The sequence below is a fragment of the Mytilus galloprovincialis genome, chromosome 3, assembly GCF_965363235.1.
Source record: "Mytilus galloprovincialis chromosome 3, xbMytGall1.hap1.1, whole genome shotgun sequence".
Lineage (NCBI taxonomy): Eukaryota > Metazoa > Mollusca > Bivalvia > Mytilida > Mytilidae > Mytilus > Mytilus galloprovincialis.
The window spans coordinates 11829630-11848847 of NC_134840.1; the positions used below are offsets into that span (position 1 = coordinate 11829630).

The 19218-nt window shown below is 32.6% G+C and overlaps 2 long non-coding RNA genes across 2 annotated transcripts; both read right to left on the minus strand.

Moving 5' to 3' along the window:
• Positions 1–833: 833 nt before the first annotated feature.
• Positions 834–6850, minus strand: LOC143066316 (uncharacterized). Its single transcript, XR_012975548.1, has 3 exons — positions 6578–6850; positions 1702–1830; positions 834–1167 (listed from the first exon to the last, which is right to left on the minus strand). It is a non-coding gene; the product is annotated as an uncharacterized LOC143066316 (long non-coding RNA).
• Positions 6851–7463: 613 nt separating this feature from the next.
• Positions 7464–8962, minus strand: LOC143066317 (uncharacterized). Its single transcript, XR_012975549.1, has 3 exons — positions 8902–8962; positions 8168–8341; positions 7464–7652 (listed from the first exon to the last, which is right to left on the minus strand). It is a non-coding gene; the product is annotated as an uncharacterized LOC143066317 (long non-coding RNA).
• Positions 8963–19218: the final 10256 nt, after the last annotated feature.

Genomic DNA, 19218 nt, shown 5'->3' on the forward strand with positions numbered 1-19218 from the left:
ATGAAGAAGTGTACTTCCTATGTATGGAACTATGTTATTTTGTTCTCAATGAACTCTGGCTTTCAATCTTGATACCGTTGTTTATAATTTAATTTAGTATTCATTACATTGTCCCTTACTACCACATATATTACGTGTCCAAATAAAACATATGTAAAATCTGAAATGTCTTATTTGTGTATCAACTACCTTGGAGTTCATTTGTCCTTTCGACAGGTTTACAGACGCTATCGATAGCTGATTGACTTTTATAGATAATCTTTTTTACTGATAGTCAAGGACCAATTATCGTAACTTCATTCCTGTCCTGTGTTTCTCGATGATGTCATCACCGACTGAGATCTATCACCGTATGTTACTTGCATTAACAACCCGACGGGTGCCACACGAGGAGCAGGAACTTTTTATCCTAGTTAATTTGTTAATTTTTTTTTTTTTTTTTTTTTTGTGGCGTTTTTTATTTGTCATGGTGATGTTAGTTTTGATTAGATTGATTAGTTTCGAATGTCCCCTTTTTCCATCTATTTTTTACGTGACTGCCATTAATAGATTGGTTACAAAGACAGAAGATATTTATAATTATTAAATTGAGAAAGGAAATGTTAACTTAACGTTCCGGTATCAGTTATTGTCTGTTTCTTCAAAAGGGTACTCAGTGATTTTTCTTTTCAGTTATCATTGTATTATATTATTAGATGTAATCGAGATTTAATCAGAGAAACAAGAAAGGAGGATAATTCGTAAAGTTGTGCTGAAGATAGACACGATGAAATCAGTTAATTGTTTTATTCTTCTTCTATTGTAATATTTCTGAAAGACAGAAATTCGTGTTGAGGTTTAAGCATGGTCTGTATTCCTTATTTCCAGTGTATTTCAAGCCACCTTATTCCTCACTGCTCACATACCCATGGTTCTCATCACTTTCTTTCGAGATTTTATCAACCGTGTGTTTAACATCATTTAAATGTTGTTTTCTGTTTGTTTTTTTCGCAGTTTTTACGTATGTTCTATGTACCTGTGACCCATCAGAAGACATTGAATTACTGTAAATAGTTTTACTGTTGTCTTTCTCTTTGGCATGACGCAAGGCGAGCTTGGCTAGTTGGCGAAGATATTCATCCACTGACTTTATTTTGTGACTAATATGTTCTTCGTCACCATAGTAACCTGAAGATATAATCATTTTAGTTTAATTGACACTTTTTAACTAATAGTATTTCTTCCGTTGTGTATGTATTTTCAACGTTTCTTGCATAAAATTCCACAATATTTAAATATTTTTATTTTGTCGCACCTACTGTTTTGTAGATTTGTAGATTTGTAGGTATTTGTATTCATAACATTCCTTTATTCATTCATTGATGGAGGATAAACATTTTATATCAAATGCTATATACAGAGTCAAAACAAAAACAATCGATCCGAATGACATATAAATGTAACTAGCTCTGTACAAGGTCCAGTTGTACTTTCTTTCAATGTACGCTTCTTCAAGGTACGATTTTTGCATTGAGTAAAAGCACGTTTATTAATATATATTTTTTATTCTAACAAATTCTAGATCATTTAGACAGTAAAATAAATCCTATAAGTAAGTTCACTGCTTTTTCATTAATTACTATTTTTGATTTTTTTAAAGACATTTAGTAATACCATTGTTAAACATATGCTTTCAATATACGATAGATATGGTTGATTTACCTTCTTGATACGGTATGAATATTTTCAAAATCTTCAGACGCCGAAAGCATACATTTTTAAGACGATATCGATGCATACAACGTCGCCAGACACGGAAAAAATGTCTTCGTGTACATCGTAGACGATATTCTGAAAAATATGTATTACGATCAATTGCAATTTTTGTCTTTAAAACATAAGAGAATGTCATTGGCATCATTGTAAAGATATTTAAAATTATTATTGCAAACAATAGTGGAGGGTGTCATTCCCTACTGGACATTGTAACAGTATCAGCAACCATTGTGAGTATACCAAAGTAAAAAGGTACATATTTATAATAAAACATTATACCCATGCGCGAGGAAGAACGTGGCGTCACGTGATGCTTTAGTAACATTTCTTAAGCCCCAGTCACGCTGTCACGTTTTACTACGTTTTAAAATGGTACGTTTCAACTACGTTTTGAATAAAAAATATATCCCGTTATTTTGAAAGCTAAGTTTTACTGGGTTTGTTCTACGTTTCTATCACGTTTTGCTACGCATTTGTATGTGTAGACTCACGTTTCAACCACGTATTGGTACGTTTCGATACGTAGTAAGCACGTTTTGTTGCGTTCCGCTAAGCTTTAATACGCATTTACTAGGTTTCTACTTTGTTTCAATTTTTGGTACGTTTGTTGTTTAATTTTCAAAACATACAGGTCAGGTCCAGTTTTGAGCAAAGGATCACAACGTTTCGATACGCTTCGTTACGCATATTCCCGATTCGCTACGCTTTCAAAACGTAGTAAAACGTAGCTCTGGAAACGTGACAGTGTGACTGGGGCTCTTTCAAAACTGGAATTCAACAACAAAAGCAGCAAAAATTTAAACGAAGTTGAAACCTAATAAATGCGTACCAAAGCTTAGCGGAACGTAACAAAACGTGCTTACTATATAGCGAAACGTATCAATGCTTGGTGAAAACGTGGGTCTTCACGTTCTTATACGAAAGAAAACGTTTCTTACGTTTCTACTGCGTTTCGATACAATTCGTAACGTATACTCCCGTTTCGCTACGCTTTCACAACATAGTAAAACTTAAAACGTGAAATAAGCCCCAGTCACACTGTCACGTTTCCAGAGCTACGTTTTACTACGTTTTGAAAGCGTAGCGAATCGGGAATATGCGTACCGAAGCGTATCGAAACGTTGTGATCCTTTGCTCAAAACTGGACCTGACCTGTACGTTTTGAAAATTAAACAACAAACGTACCAAAAATTGAAACAAAGTAGAAACCTAGTAAATGCGTATCAAAGCTTAGCGGAACGCAACAAAACGTGCTTACTACGTATCGACACGTACCAATACGTGGTTGAAACGTGAGTCTACACATACAAATGCGTAGCAAAACGTGATAGGAACGTATAACAAACCCAGTAAAACCTAGCTTTCAAAATAACGTGACATTTTTTATTCAAAACGTAGTTGAAACGTAGCATTTTCAAACGTAGTAAAACGTGACAGCGTGACTAGGGCTTTAAGTCCCAGTCACACTGTCACGTTTCAAGATCTACGTTTTGAAAACGTAGCGAAAAGGGAATACACGTAACGAAGCGTATCAAAACGTACTGATCCTTTGTTCAAAACGGAACTTGCCCGTATGTTAAAGGGACACTAGCTGTCAAATGCATGGTCACCGATTTGTCTCAAATTCTCATAGTTGATTTATAACAAAGTTAAACTTTTATCCAAACTATCAAAAGTCTAAAATAAACAGTTAACAGAGCATGGGGTAGATAATATATAGGTTCGTTTCGTGTGTATTTTAGTCCACACGCCATCTAATTAACTATCGATTTGACCTCAGATGACCATATAAGCGATGTAAACATAACTAAAAATATGAATAGATTAAACCAACACGTGCAATTGGATTTTTATAGGTCTGTTTGATTTGATTTTATAAATTAAAAATAGATGTTTCTCATTGTTTTTAATCATAAGAATGATTTTATGTGCATCGAATTAGTAATGAAATGATTTACCGTAGTTTCACTTTCATTGTTGACATTCTTTTTCTTTAAATAACCAGTACACGTGCAATGCATGCGTTGTCAATCTCTAGCTAGGGGTTAAATTGAAGTTCACATGAATACGAATTTAAAGAGGTCTACTCATTCACTTGCAAGTGAATAACTAATAGTCAATGTTTCTTTGCGTAATTTGACAAAATTGAACCTTTTTGACTGCAAAAAGCGAATTGTTATTTCACTATTTCACTTTCGTTATTGATTGAACAAAAAAAAATCAAACTTTAGATTTTTTATATATCTCGTAGCTAGTGCCCCTTTTTAAGAAAATACAACAACAAACGTAGCAAAAATAGAAACGAAGTAGAAACCAAGTAAATACGTATCAAAGCTTAGCGGAACGTAACAAAACGTACGTGCTTACTACGCATCGAAACGTATCAATGCGTGGTGGATGCGTGAGTCTCCACGTACTTATACTTAGCAAAACGTGATAAGAACGTAGCACACATCTAGTAAAACCTAGCTTTCTAAATATTCAAAACGTAGTAGTCCAGTCAAACTAAGATTTAACCTCAAACTAACTGCAACAGAAAATGTTTTAGTTCTAATCTATAGCATTATGCCCTAAATATACACAGAAAAAAGTCCCATAAAATCTAACTCGAGGAAAACTCAAAATCAGCATTTTTAATTTCCTTTGGAAATTAACATTGGAAGGGGGGATAACTCTGCAAAAAATACTATTTTTTTGGTCAGTTTTTGGTTGATTTTCTTGAAATTTATGTCAAGAATGATACTTTGATGGGGTTATAAGTTTATATTTGACTGAATTATATAATCCTCTGCGCATGAAATGTACAAAACCGAAGTGTTATGGGTAGTTTTATTTTTTTGAGCATTTTTCATTTAAGAAATTGCAAATTTGAAGCTTTGTGACCATTTTGAAAAAAATCTGGTATTGTTTATATCTGTATATTTTATTTTTTCAGCATCTTACTTATCTGAAGAAACTTTAAACCACAAAAAAAAGAATACATGCTTAATTATTTTTATTAAATTTGAGATTCCTTACCTTGACATGTTGAAAAATTCAATAAAATGTCAACTAATGAATTACGAAGTCTATATTAAAGCTTGATAAAGTATATTAAAACACCTTTAGAGTTGTTTGTTATACTCTAAAGACCGCTTAAAAATCAAGAATCAATACATTCTAATGAATAGAAGCTGTAAAGTTATAATTTTTTATCAATTTTTATTGATGTTTCTGCCTTTTTGCAAGAGTTATCTCCCTTTTCAATGCAAGTCTCCATAGGAATTTTAAATGGTGATTTTTTTAGTCTTTCTCAAACAAGATTTTATGGGACTTTTTTCTGTGCATATTTAGAGTATAATGATAAAGATTAAAACTAAAAAATCTTCTGTTGCAATTACTTTCAGGTTAGGGTCAAATTTATGCTAGAATGACTGGACTATAGTTGAAACGTAGCATTTCAAAACGTTGTAAAACGTGACAGTGTGGAATGGGCTATACACTTTTTAGAAGGGACCTTTGAACAAATAACATGTGCATATATTGACGGATTGGTAGAATACTAGCTGTTTATTTTGTTTTTCATGATAATGGATTGTTAATCGCGGATCATAGAGTACATGCATTTGATATGTATTTTATCTTGTACAAATTTTTTTCGTGTTAATCGATTGATTTCAGCAAATGTGCAAATTTTAGCAGATGTTTGAATCCGAGATGTGTACTTTAATGCAAGTAAAGAATGTCATTAATATATATTATTTGTTGTTTTCCCTTACAAGGTCATAACATTAAGCAGGACTGTTAATCAAAACAAGTTTTTTTGTATACAGTAAAAGCACTTTTAATGATATTGTAATGAAGATGTTACATATAGCAGTACAAATTTGTATTTGATCATATGCTCATACGCTTGATTTTGGAACTTTGCCTCGAACTTACGAAGTGTTTTTTTTTTGTGCATTTTCAAAGTATTGTATCGTTGCTGTATCCATAGCGTCGCTAGTCATTTTGCAAATTTCAAAGACAGATGACATTTTGATAACATTTATAAGATTTGCAAGAAAACGCTACTTTGACATTTACCCATATGGGTTAATTATACACTTCAAGTAAATAAAAATAATATTCTAATTATCAGGGACTCCTTGTAACGAGAAACTCATGATCGTTTACACACTGTACAATGATTCGATATTGTTTGATTGAAACCGACGGATACGACCAGTCACCACTGTTGTAATACAGTACGAAGGAGCATTTTTTTTTTCTTCATTTTTATTTGTTAACTTCTGGTGCGAAATAAGTTGTTGATAAGTTTATATTTTGAAAATGATCGAACTAAAAATGAACAGTATAAGTGATATATATTCTTTATATTTTAAGTATTATATTTCTGAGCAATATGTTTGTGTTTTACATTCATGCGATTTGAATATGATAATCAAATTAACAATACTAAAGAAACTCGTGTTGTTTATAATTGTATTCTTATTCTTTTGAAATGAGTTCACAATTCGCTGTGTTTGATTAGGTTGTACTGTGCATTAATCGCATTCATCTTCAACTGTGAGTAACTTTTAAATGTTTATCTGTCAAATATTTGTCTTCAGATTCCGATCCTACATTTTCAAGTGTTTGTATTTAAACTTGCCTTTCATTGTTTTAGGACGGTAGTAGGACAGGATAATTACTTCTATTTGTCTTTTATTGTACATATAGTTTTTGAGTAACTATCGTCGCGATTTCTTTTACACTTGATTCTATTCTTGCTATATATAAATATCCTGATTATTTAAATTTCTCAAAAACTTCAGACAGAGCTAATACATTTTAATCTCACCTTTCCCTCCATGAATAAGTCGTCCATTCTTAAACTTCAAACTGATAGGTCGCCTATGATGTTTGATAGCTGCTTTCAAATGACCTTTCGTTCTGAGATTGGTCCCTTTCACCTTTTTAATTTTATATACTACTAGGCGTCTGAATATTTCTCCTGGTCCTATTAGTCCTTGTTGTTGCAGTTTAGTCAAACAGACACTTGTTTTTCCATTTTTGTGTATACACGATTTCATTCGACGTATTAATTGACTTTTTTTACATCCTGCCTTGATTTCATGATCTGAAAATACATGTTGTTTTTTTTGCGTGTTTTTCAAAATATATACTAAATATTGATGCATTGAGAATATGAAGAAGTAACCTGTGTGTTTGAGTACAACAAGACTTGTCTACCCTTTATTATTCGTGTGATAAAAAATTTCTATTAATCTTTCTAGTTTTTACATTCAACTTGATAATAAATGGTAAATTAGGTTATACAAGATTTAAAATATCAATTAAGTTCAGCTACGATTATCGCACTTCAGTGTATAAAAAAAACTTGTATTATATTTTCGTGGAGCTGTATTTTTATTATGTGATACTTTGAAAGATATTTGATTTTGATGCTGCAGTACTTTTTGAAATCTGTAGCTGGGAAGTCTTTTTTCATTTGTTTATTTAAGAAGTAATAACTATGTTTCTCGATTGTTAACACTGTCTGTATTAACAATATATTTTTGAGTTGAAATCAAACTTTAATAGACAAGAAATAGTTGAAAACCACCTGTCCTTCAAATTATTTTAATTATTCAGAATCATTGTTATCGAAAGGTATACACAGTTAACATTTTGGCATAAAAAGAATTAATATTTAGTTTTTGTATATACTGAGTACTTACACACACTTGCATACACCAAACCACCAGTAAGAAATCTTATCCCTAATCCATGAGCACCGTTGATCAAAATTTCTCGTCTACCTAGCAGACCTCTTTCAGAAAGCAATGTCAAGCAATTAATAACTGCCGTTTTATTCCTCTTACAAACATTAAACTCCTGGTAAAAACGATCTTTTCCACACAGGTTTCTGAAAACTGCAAAATAGTGTTTTATTTGGATAAGAGGAGAAAAGCATACGGAGTATTATATAGAATTTTCTACGGAGTTTGGTATTTTGTGTTACTTTACTTTTATAGTAATTGTAGAAAATCCATTTACAGACTTTTCTAAATCAAAGCATATAGAACAACTTTCTTTTCATCTCAATTGACTGCGAAATTTCCTTTTTTTTTCAAACGTCACATTTGATTGAAATAAATTTGATTGAAAAATTACGCCAACAATATAAGGCTTAAGGCAAACATGTAATCTAAGCCATACTGTAAAACAACATGTTACAGTCTTCAACATGGTAAAATGTATAACAACATGTTTAATCGGTATGTTAGCTGTGCATTCCAGATACAAAAGGCGAGATAGGGATTGAACTAAGTCGAAATGTGAATTTTGTTACAAAAAATGAAATAAAAAAATTATAGGCCGTATCAATGATTATTTCAGAAATTAATATAATTTACTTATTAGGCTATATGTAATCATTATTACTTACAAAATCCATGATAAATTACTGCTTGTTTTGTAACCTTCACTCCAAAATTATTCAACTGTTTTCTTTGTATATGATTACTTGGTGCTTTGTGAAGAGAATTGTTGTCGCTAGTAAAATATTGTGACCGATGTATGTTCGTTCTTTTAATATCATCTTTATCATACGATATTGCTCCTACATAAGAAAATTAAATATAACCAATGAGAATTAACTGTCAAAGCTTAAAGATTCGTCATTTTATCTGAAAAGGAAGTGATGTTTAATTATATAGAATTTTTTTTACTAGTTTTTACTAATTTTGTGAATCCAGATAAAAATACTCAAAGATTGATAAAGACATTTTAATTATCAAATTTTCCACTTATATTTTGACATTTCCCATTTTACTTGACATTTCTCAGTCCAAACTTAACATATCTCATTTGGCACATTTCGCGACTCCAACTTTGAACTGAAAAATGTCAACTTGCAATTGAGAAAATTGAGGTTGGAAGCATCAGATTTGAGATGCGAAATGTCCCTACCGGTCTTCCGTACAAATCAAAGGATTTTAAACAATCACGAAAATATGTTATTACAAATCAACCATCTTCAGATGTGCAAAATGATAGGCAGGGTATAGTTCTTTGAGTATTGTATCAATTTTGTCATTCAGATTAAAAAAAGACATAATATGTTCAACATTATTTATTTGAAATTAACATAGAAAATAAGATGATCAAACAAAATATTACCTTGGAACAACACCCCCAGCCAGAATATTGTCCACATTTCTCTTAACTTGCCTTCTTCGTGGAATAATAACATGAAGTGAACCATTGTTTTTTTATTCAGGTAAAAAAAACATATGGTACGTTATTGTACTTCTTTCAATTTACACGGAAAGAACAATAGCTATACATATAATCAATACAAACATAACATAATAACAGTATAATCATCGACAATTGTAAGTATATGACTGAAACTTTTTCAACTGATAATTCCTTATAGTATGATCAGTATATAAACGTAGATAAAAAAATCCTCATGGCCTTAAGCTTGTGGTTGTTTGGTATAATGTCCAGTGAAAAATATTTCATGCATATTTTGGGAAACAAAATACTTTTCTACTGTGACTTTGAATAAGGGGATAAATGGGGTTGCATCTTAGATATTTGGCTGATATTATTTGTTGATTAATGCATGAACAATAAGTATTAAAAATTTACTTTTTTTTTATTAAAGACACATCATCTCTAGATATTCATATATTTTAAAAATCATTCATTAAGCCACGGAAGTGAAACTGAATAAATCGGCCGAACAAGAGATTGCTTATATCGAATGTTCAAATACGAAAAGTGATACATTTTCTTTTGACTAAAAATTTGGAACAAAATAATGACATTAAAAAAAACTATATCTATATAGTATACAAATTCGTTTTTGCTTCTTCCAAAAAAAGCCTCCTATTTTTTCTTCATTAAAGATTGAAAACATGAAACTTGTTGTCCTCGGAAATACTTACGGTGAATTATATTTTTGAGGTTTAACTGTATAAGTAAATAGTTTTTCATTTTAAACCATCTTCAAAAACAAATTAAATGAACTTTTAGCATTGGTTATGCCTAATTGGTAATCTGAGCTTGCTGTAAAGAATTATTGTCCAATCCTACATCCACTTGATGCAATTCTTATTCTATTTTAAAAAATAGTTTGCATAGCAAAGACATAAAACATTCAAACATTTCTTGTAAAGTGCTCCACTAATTTTTAAGATAACATGTATCTTTAAAATAGTATATGTATACATCGTTAAATATCAAATTTCTCAATGTTAATTCTTTTTCTTTTCATTCAATTGTCATTGCAAATAAGTTAATTTTTTATCGGCAAATAATAAAAATTAATATTTCGTCAAATTCATTACTAAGTGACGTACTGTGATCTTCAAACTTTTGTCTTTGACCAATTTCTAGATCCGACTTGAGAGAACTTTAGCTTATAGCTATATGCATTAATCTAGCCTTTAAGTTGAGGTTCAGACTCACCTGTACGGAACTTGCGCTCATTGCATAATGCCTTCTAGATATTGATAAGTCATTTTCCAGACTAACAACTTGTACTCGTTGTTTCTCTGGGGCCGTTGCCATAGAGTTAATATATATGTTGTGTACAAGTTGGGATGTTGTACAAATTATAATTTGTACAGATTTTTTGTACAAGTTATCAGTGATTTACGAACCACTTAACACAAAACGATTAGGCAAGCACACAGTCTTTTGTTTTACATATTGCTGTCATATTTCCACAACAACATGATCCAGTCTAATACTGAGCATTGACACAAAAACATTATAAGAACTCAAAACGATTTTTTATGGATATGAATTTGGTATAAGGAGAAAAATGAAATTAGAATTTAAACTATTCAGGTATCCTCATTTCCAGTTTCAGGACAAAAACAATAGCAATAAATGCTAGGTTGACATATATACAATTGAATTTAAAAAAAATGAACTGATACATTTTAGAAGATAAACTTGTATCACCTGGTGAAAGAAGCTATGTGTCAAAAAACTTATAACCACTACAAAAACTCGTACACAACATATATAAACTATTGGCGAGAACATGGTGAAGATTGGGTACCTTTAAACCGTTTAAACGCGCTGCATGAGTGTTTCTCGTTACTCGTTTTTATATATACTTGACGGGTTTTCCCGTTTGAATGGTTTTAGACTAGTCATATTTTGGACCTTTCATATCTTGCTGTTCGGTGTGAGCCCAGACTCCGTGTTGAAGACCGTACTTTGACCTATAATGGTTTACTTTTACAAATTGTGACTTGGATGGAGAGTTATCTCATTGGCACGTATATGAATAATTATATATAACAAGATGTGGTTTAATTGACAATAAGACAGCTATTCATTAAAGACGGCACTCTTACAAACTGCATACTGCAAGGAACTTTTGCTATTTTTTGAATGCCTAATTGTGATCGTTAAATCGGTCTTCTGCAATTGCTGTAGAAAATTTGTACTCCATGCTCGATGTCTTACTGTTATTGTTGAAGCAAAGTCGGAGCTGAATATATCTTACTTTCGTCGTAATTCTATACTTAGTACAATGATAGTTCAGCTGATGTTTAAAGCTTACTGTAACGAATTTGTTTCCAATGTGTAGGGCCTTACTGTGACTGTTTTTTGTCTACATGTCTAACTTTAGAGAACTTGTACTTATAAATGCCTTAATTAGAACGCCATATATTTAAATCTTTCTGAAGAGAAAAAAGAAATTGTTTGATGTACAACTTACAGAATATACTACGACTTTTAAGTCTTTGTGGTACGATCTTGCTGTATGTGCTTGTTGTTGTTGAGTCAATATCAGGCAACATCCAAGGCTTACTATAGTAAAATTGTAATCGTTGCTAACGGTATAACTGTGACCGCTAAATCGATGTTTAGAGCTTTGTGTACAGAACCTTTTGGTTATCCTGAAGGACTTACTGTGGCCGTTTAAACTAAGTGTAGATATTACTGTAAAGAACCTTTTTAGATTGCTGAGGACGTCTTACTGTGGCTTTTAAATCGATTTTTACGGGGGTTTTTTTAAGTTGTTTTTTATCGTTGGGGTTTGGTTTTTATTTTTTTGCTTTGCTTTTAGGTCTTACTCTGTTCGTTAAATCGATGTTATAGCTCACTGAATATAATTTGCAATCATCGACCATGGCCTTACTTTTGTTTTTTTTTATGTTCAGTGATTATCAATAATGTTTGTTCTTATCGCTGATTTAAAAATTAATCTGAATGTATTGCTGCAAGGTCTTTGATACTTAATAGTTATCCCATAAGGACGCGGTGTGTCAGTGTAAGATCATCCCGATGGCCGGAGGCCAGAGGGTGATCTTACACTGACACACCAAGTCCGAATGGGATAACTATTTTACATCCCAGCTGATTAAGAATATACGAAAAACCATTTACAATTCATAAAATCTAGTTTAGAACGCCACACAACCATTATAATATACTTTATATATTACTATATGATGTATACCCTTTATGACCCCCAAACACGATGAGTAGATATCAAATAATGTCAACTCGCCCCACTGGCCAATCGTCCCACACTATATCGCCACTTTATGAAAAAATCGCCCCACTCTTGTAACCGACTCGCCCAACTTTAAAAAAGTGTAAAATCAAATTGAACAATCAGTCTTACAACTCATTTATTTAACGAAAAGGGTTTAAACCCCACTGAGTAAAGGTCTGTCAACTCGCCCCAGTTATAAAAATATCTTGCTTCCTTTAAGTATGTTAAATTTCTGATAGTTCGTATCCAGTCGTCCTGGTGTAGTGGTATGTGTCGTGGCTTGATATGCTAAAGGTCTTGAGTTCGAACCCCAGCATGTACACTGGATTTTTTCTACGTGGATTTTGATAGATAGTCTTCTCCGTATAATTAATTATAAGTTTTATACTGGATATGTCATTCCCGCCAAAATGTTACAGAACAAAGGAAAGCATGTATAACAAAGAAACTTAAACTGGGGTGATCTGGGAGGGGTGATCCGGCTCAGATCACCCCAGTTAGAACAAAGGAGCTGGGATGTAATTAACTAGCTATGACAAGTTTTGTATCAACAATAGATAAACATTCAATTACCACAAATGGTGATTTTAACACGTCAGACGAATTTTTTCTGTAAACAGGTTTCACTTTTGTACAGTTGTTTAACCTATTGGTTTTAAAAACATTAATAAATTTCAAATCAAACTAATAAATCATATAATTGAAAACAAATATAAAACTGTCAAACAATGATATCAACATTTCTTCTCGTTAAGAATTCGCACCAATCAAAATTTCAAATTAATTTTAAACCAATTATTTGTATCATTCGATACATACTTTTCTGATTACGATTGGACATTTTATTCGCAGCAGGTACTATGTTTGCACAGTGTTTACGTAAATGTGTAATAAAATAGAGTTTTTGTTTTTATCTATATCTACGGATTTGGATCTGACGGAAAAGAGAAACATTTATGTGAATTTATTATATCAAAAACTAAATTAAGGCGACAGTATTTTTCTGATGTTTAAATGTCGCAAATCTTTTACGAAGGTACAAATCAAGGTAACAAACTGAAACTTGGGGAATCACATGAACTCCTCACATGATCGAGACGGGGTACATCAAACTTAGGGAATCACATGAACTCCTCACATGATCGAGACGGGGTACATCAAACTTGGGGAATCACATGATCTCCTCACATGATTGAGACGGGGTACATCAAACTTGGGGAATCACATGAACTCCTCACATGATCGAGACGGGGTACATCAAACTTGGGGAATCGCATGAAATCCTCACATGATTGAGACGGGGTACATCAAACTTGGGGAATCACATGAACTCCTCACATGATCGAGACGGGGTACATCAAACTTGGGGAATCACATGATCTCCTCACATGATTGAGACGGGGTACATCAAACTTGGGGAATCACATGAACTCCTCACATGATCGAGACGGGGTACATCAAACTTGGGGAATCACATGAACTCCTCACATGATCGAGACGGGGTACATCAAACTTGGGGAATCACATGAACTCCTCACATGATTGAGACGGGGTACATCAAACTTGGGGAATCACATGATCTCCTCACATGATTGAGACGGGGTACATCAAACTTGGGGAATCACATGAACTCCTCACATGATCGAGACGGGGTACATCAAACTTGGGGAATCACATGAACTCCTCACATGATCGAGACGGGGTACATCAAACTTGGGGAATCACATGAACTCCTCACATGATTGAGACGGGGTACATCAAACTTGGGGAATCACATGAACTCCTCACATGATTGAGACGGGGTACATCAAACTTGGGGAATCACATGAACTCCTCACATGATTGAGACGGGGTACATCAAACTTGGGGAATCACATGAACTCCTCACATGATTGAGGCGGGGTACATCAAACTTGGGGAATCACATGAACTCCTCACATGATTGAGACGGGGTCCATCAAACTTGGGGAATCACATGAACTCCTCACATGATTGAGACGGGGTACATCAACAGAGTAAGCATCTACTGTGATGTGTAAACATATTTCATAAATTAAATTCAAATTAAATAATGTACGCAATTTGGCATTAACGTACTAATACACCAAATAATAAATAGAATCCGGATCCTATTATGCATGAAAAAACTCCGAGAAAAATTCTAAAAAACGGAAAGTCCTTTATTAAATGGCAAAATCAAAAGCTCATACACATCAAACGAATGGAAGACAACTGACATTTCATAACTTGGTTCTTTTTGTATAATCACCATACTACTGTTTATAAAGTCCGTATAGTGTTTACTAGCACGAACAAAACGTATTAATGGACTAGTTTCAAGTTTCAAGTTACCAGTCTGGAACATGAAACACAATGCTATCTTTAGTATTATATTTATGCTTTCTTTTATACCATTTTTTCTTGTAATTGATTTAATTGTTTTATGTGATATCTTTATGTGCATTATCATATTGGGACCAATATGTTGGTATTCCCACCAAAGTATATCATGAAGGTATTCATACCAAAGTATTCATACCAAAGGATATCATGATGGTATTCATACCAAGGTATTCATACCAAATGATATCATGATGGTATTCATACCAAGGTATTCATACCAAAGGATATCATGATGGTATTCATACCAAGGTATTCCTACCAAAGGATATCATGTTGGTATTCCTACCAAGGTATTCCTACCAAAGTATATTATGATGGTATTGCTACCAAGGTATTCATACTAAAGGATATCATGATGGTATTCCTACAAAGGTATCCACACTAAAGTACATCATGTTGGTATTCCTACCAAGGTATTTATACTAAAGGATATCATGTTGGTATTCCTACCAAGGTATTCATACTAAAGGATATCATGTTGGTATTCCTACCAAGGTATTCATACTAAAGGATATCATGATGGTATTCCTACCAAGGTATTAAATACTAACGGATATCATGATGGTATTCCTACCAAGGTATTCATACTAAAGGATATCATGTTGGTATTCCTACCAAGGTATTTATACTAAAGGATATCCTGATGGCATTCCTACCAAGGTATTAAATACTAACGGATATCATGATGGTATTCCTACCAAATATTCATACTAAAGGATATCATGTTGGTATTCCTACCAAGGTATTTATACTAAAGGATATCATGATGGCATTCCTACCAAGGTATTAAATACTAACGGATATCATGATGGTATTCCTACCAAATATTCATACTAAAGGATATCATGTTGGTATTCCTACCAAGGTATTCATACTAAAGGATATCATGTTGGTATTCCTTCCAAGGTATTCATACTAAAGGATATCATGTTGGTATTCCTACCAAGGTATTCATACTAAAGGATATCATGTTGGTTTTCCTACCAAGGTATTCACACTAAAGGACATCATGTTGGTTTTCCTACCAAGGTATTCACACTAAAGGACATCATGATGGTATTCCTACCAAGGTATTCAATACTAAAGGACATCATGATGGTATTCCTACCAAGGTATTCAATACTAAAGGATATCATGATGGTATTCCTACCAAGGTATTCATACTAAAGGATATCATGATGGTATTCCTACCAAGGTATTCATACTAAAGGATATCATGATGGTATTCCTACCAAGGTATTCATACTAAAGGATATCATGTTGGTATTCCTACCAAGGTATTCATACTAAAGGACATCATGATGGTACTCCTACCGAGGTATTCACACTAAATGTAATCATGATGGTATTCCTACCAAGGTTTTCATACTAAAGGATATCATGATGGTATTCCTACCAAGGTATTAAATACTAACGGATATCATGATGGTATTCCTACCAAGGTATTCATACTAAAGGATATCATGTTGGTATTCCTACCAAGGTATTCATACTAAAGGATATCATGTTGGTATTCCTACCGAGGTATTCACACTAAAGGACATCATGATGGTATTCCTACCAAGGTATTCATACTAAAGGATATCATGATGGTATTCATACCAAGGTATTCATACTAAAGGATATCAAGATGGTATTCCTACCAAGGTTTTCATACTAAAGGACATCATGTTGGTATTCCTACCAAGGTATTCATACTAAAGGATATCATGATGGTATTCCTACCAAGGTATTCCTACCAAAGGATATAATTTTGGTATTTCTACCTAAGAAGTATTATAAGTGACAGTCAGGTTGTATTCATTGTTCTGGTTCTCGTTCAGCCTCTTTCCTTTTAGCTACTTTACGAACCATGATTTAAAAATATTGAAAATATCCATCGTGTCTGTCATTGACTATACTTTTGTTCTTTTTAGTTTATAACCTCTTCATTTTTTAATAAGTTTTTGATTTTCAAATGATTCATCACTGACTACATATATTGTAAAAATTCCCATACTGTGCAGAAAGATTGGTATTCTTAATATTGTTACTACCACTGCATCGATACCTCTTCTTTTAGACTGTTAACCCCTGAGGATATTACCCGTTCAGTAGTCTGCACTTTCATACAGGATTTAAAAAAAAGAAACTATTTGATATTATTTCATAACGGTTAAGAATAAGCTTCTCTTATTGGATAAAAGGGTGTCACATGACAGGTCTTCACTCTTTGCTATAGAAATCGTACAATAACTCCAGTTTGCTTTAAACATTTTGAATTTTTAAAAAACCGAGTTTCTCAATGAAATAAACATAATAGTTATTAAAGAACTTGTCATTATCGTGATACATGGAATACCCGTAGGACAGCGGTATGACTACGACAGCGATAATGACCTCCTTTACAGCTCAGTCATTATCACTGTCTTAGTCAATACCACTGTTCTGTTTAAATAACAATTATTTAATTAGGAAATATAAAATGTACTCATATACACTCGGTATAAACAGATACATTATAAGTTGCGACAAGTAAAAATTACAGGACATCAAAAGGATGTAAAAATTACTCTAGTCATAGATATCTATATATGTTCTTAGAATGCTTTACAGATGTAAAAAAGAGGATATATCAGGTTAATCCAAGCGAGATAACAACCAATCAACATAACTAGACATTCAAAGACATCTTAGCAAATTTTCTTAATAACACTATCATAAACAACATTTTACTGTACCTACAACTAGCATTTCAGCAGTAAAGACATTTTCTTAATTGGGAATACTTCAATTGTTATATTTGAAACTTTACACGAATGATTTTGTTAATTTAACTAACTAGGTGTCCATAACAGTTAGACTTTTCTAAAATTGTTGTTGCTATTGTTTTAACGACACTTTTAAGCGCCACCTTTGGGCTATTTCGTAATAGGTTTGTTTGTATGGGTGGAGGAAGCCGAAGTGCCCGGATAAAACCTTGACATTCGATAGAAAAACTGAAAATCTTAATCTCCATAAGACTAATCAGATCAAAATAGTTATTAAGCCAAACAAATACAAATATGAAGAGCATTCAGGACAAAAAATTCCAAAAAAATGTGCCAAATAGGACTTAGATAATCTATGCCTTGGATAAGAAAATCCGTAGTATATCAAAAAATTCAAACTTTTGTTAACAGGAAATTTATTTAATGACCACATAATTGATATTCATGTCAATATCGAAGTGCTGACTACTGGTGATACCATCGGGGACGGAACGTTCACCAGCAGTGGCATCGACCAAGTGATGTAAATAGTTATCAAAGGTATCAGAATTTTAATTTAATACGCCAGACGCGCGTTTCGTCTACATAAGACTCAACAGAGGCGCTCAAATCAAAATTGTTATGAAGCCAAACAAGTAAAAATTGAAGAACTATTAAGACCACTTGGCCACCTAGGCACTCCAACTTTTCTAGATTTATTGAATGGTATTGTATATTTGTGTCATAGATAATTAAAGATGTTGTTCATTTGTCGGAACTAGCATGCCTCCCTCTTTCCGGTGTCCTTGATGAGTTTATTTTTAATAACACTAAAAATGTCTAGTATATATACCTTGCTTTTTTTCAGTTACACCACGATGGATGCCATTGAAGCAGGTACTGCTTACCATTCTGTAGCAATACATTCAACGCCTTGTTTTTCATGGGGTTCTTGTTAAGTCTTCAGTTTTCTTTTATTTGCTATTTTAATAATTTTTCATTTGGTTTTTGTGTTGTCCATTATATTGGTGTGTATTGTCCCTTTTAAGTCTTTTAACATTTTTTATATGAAAAGCTTCCTTTCTGAACGAATGATTATAAACAGTTTTACTCGTGTGTTTCATTATTTACATTTCATTAAATCGTTAAATACTAAAATTTCGTCAGTACAAGTACAAGGAAGACGTAAAGTTTGTGAAAAGACATTATATATGTTGATTTTAAGACGGTCGACCTTGCTGTGACTATTGATGTACAGGGCTGATCGTTCATGAATTATGTTTATTGTTCGAGTTCTTTAAGTAGTAGTTTGGTGTTCTGGTTTTATCTTACAGAATGTAGTGAATGATCAGGCCTTCAGGTACAGTATTTAATATGCACAATGCTTTAGAATATACTGTTAACTTATATTATGTTCGTATGTTGGTTAAGAGATAAGTGATGTGCAATTTCTCTCTCATTAAAAAACTGCATATCTCATTTTAAACATATCACGAGTATCAATACATTCGGTGAGATAATTGTTTTATTTAGTGCTAACTGTTAGTATCACATGTCGAAAATCATTGGATTAAAATTCTAACCTATTGAATCATGTAACTTTTAAACGGGAAAAAGGTTGCTTCCTTATCATTGATTTATGTAATTTTGATAAACTTTATCAATGTTATCAATACTATGTTTCAAATAATATCGAAGATAAAAGTTAAAATTGTTTACATTTTGTAACCGCCTGGCACGTTCAAATAATTGTCTTTTGTATCTTTTGTTCATATAGTGACATTTCAAAAGTTGACAGTTAATCGAATAAAATGTGCACCATTAATTTTATGT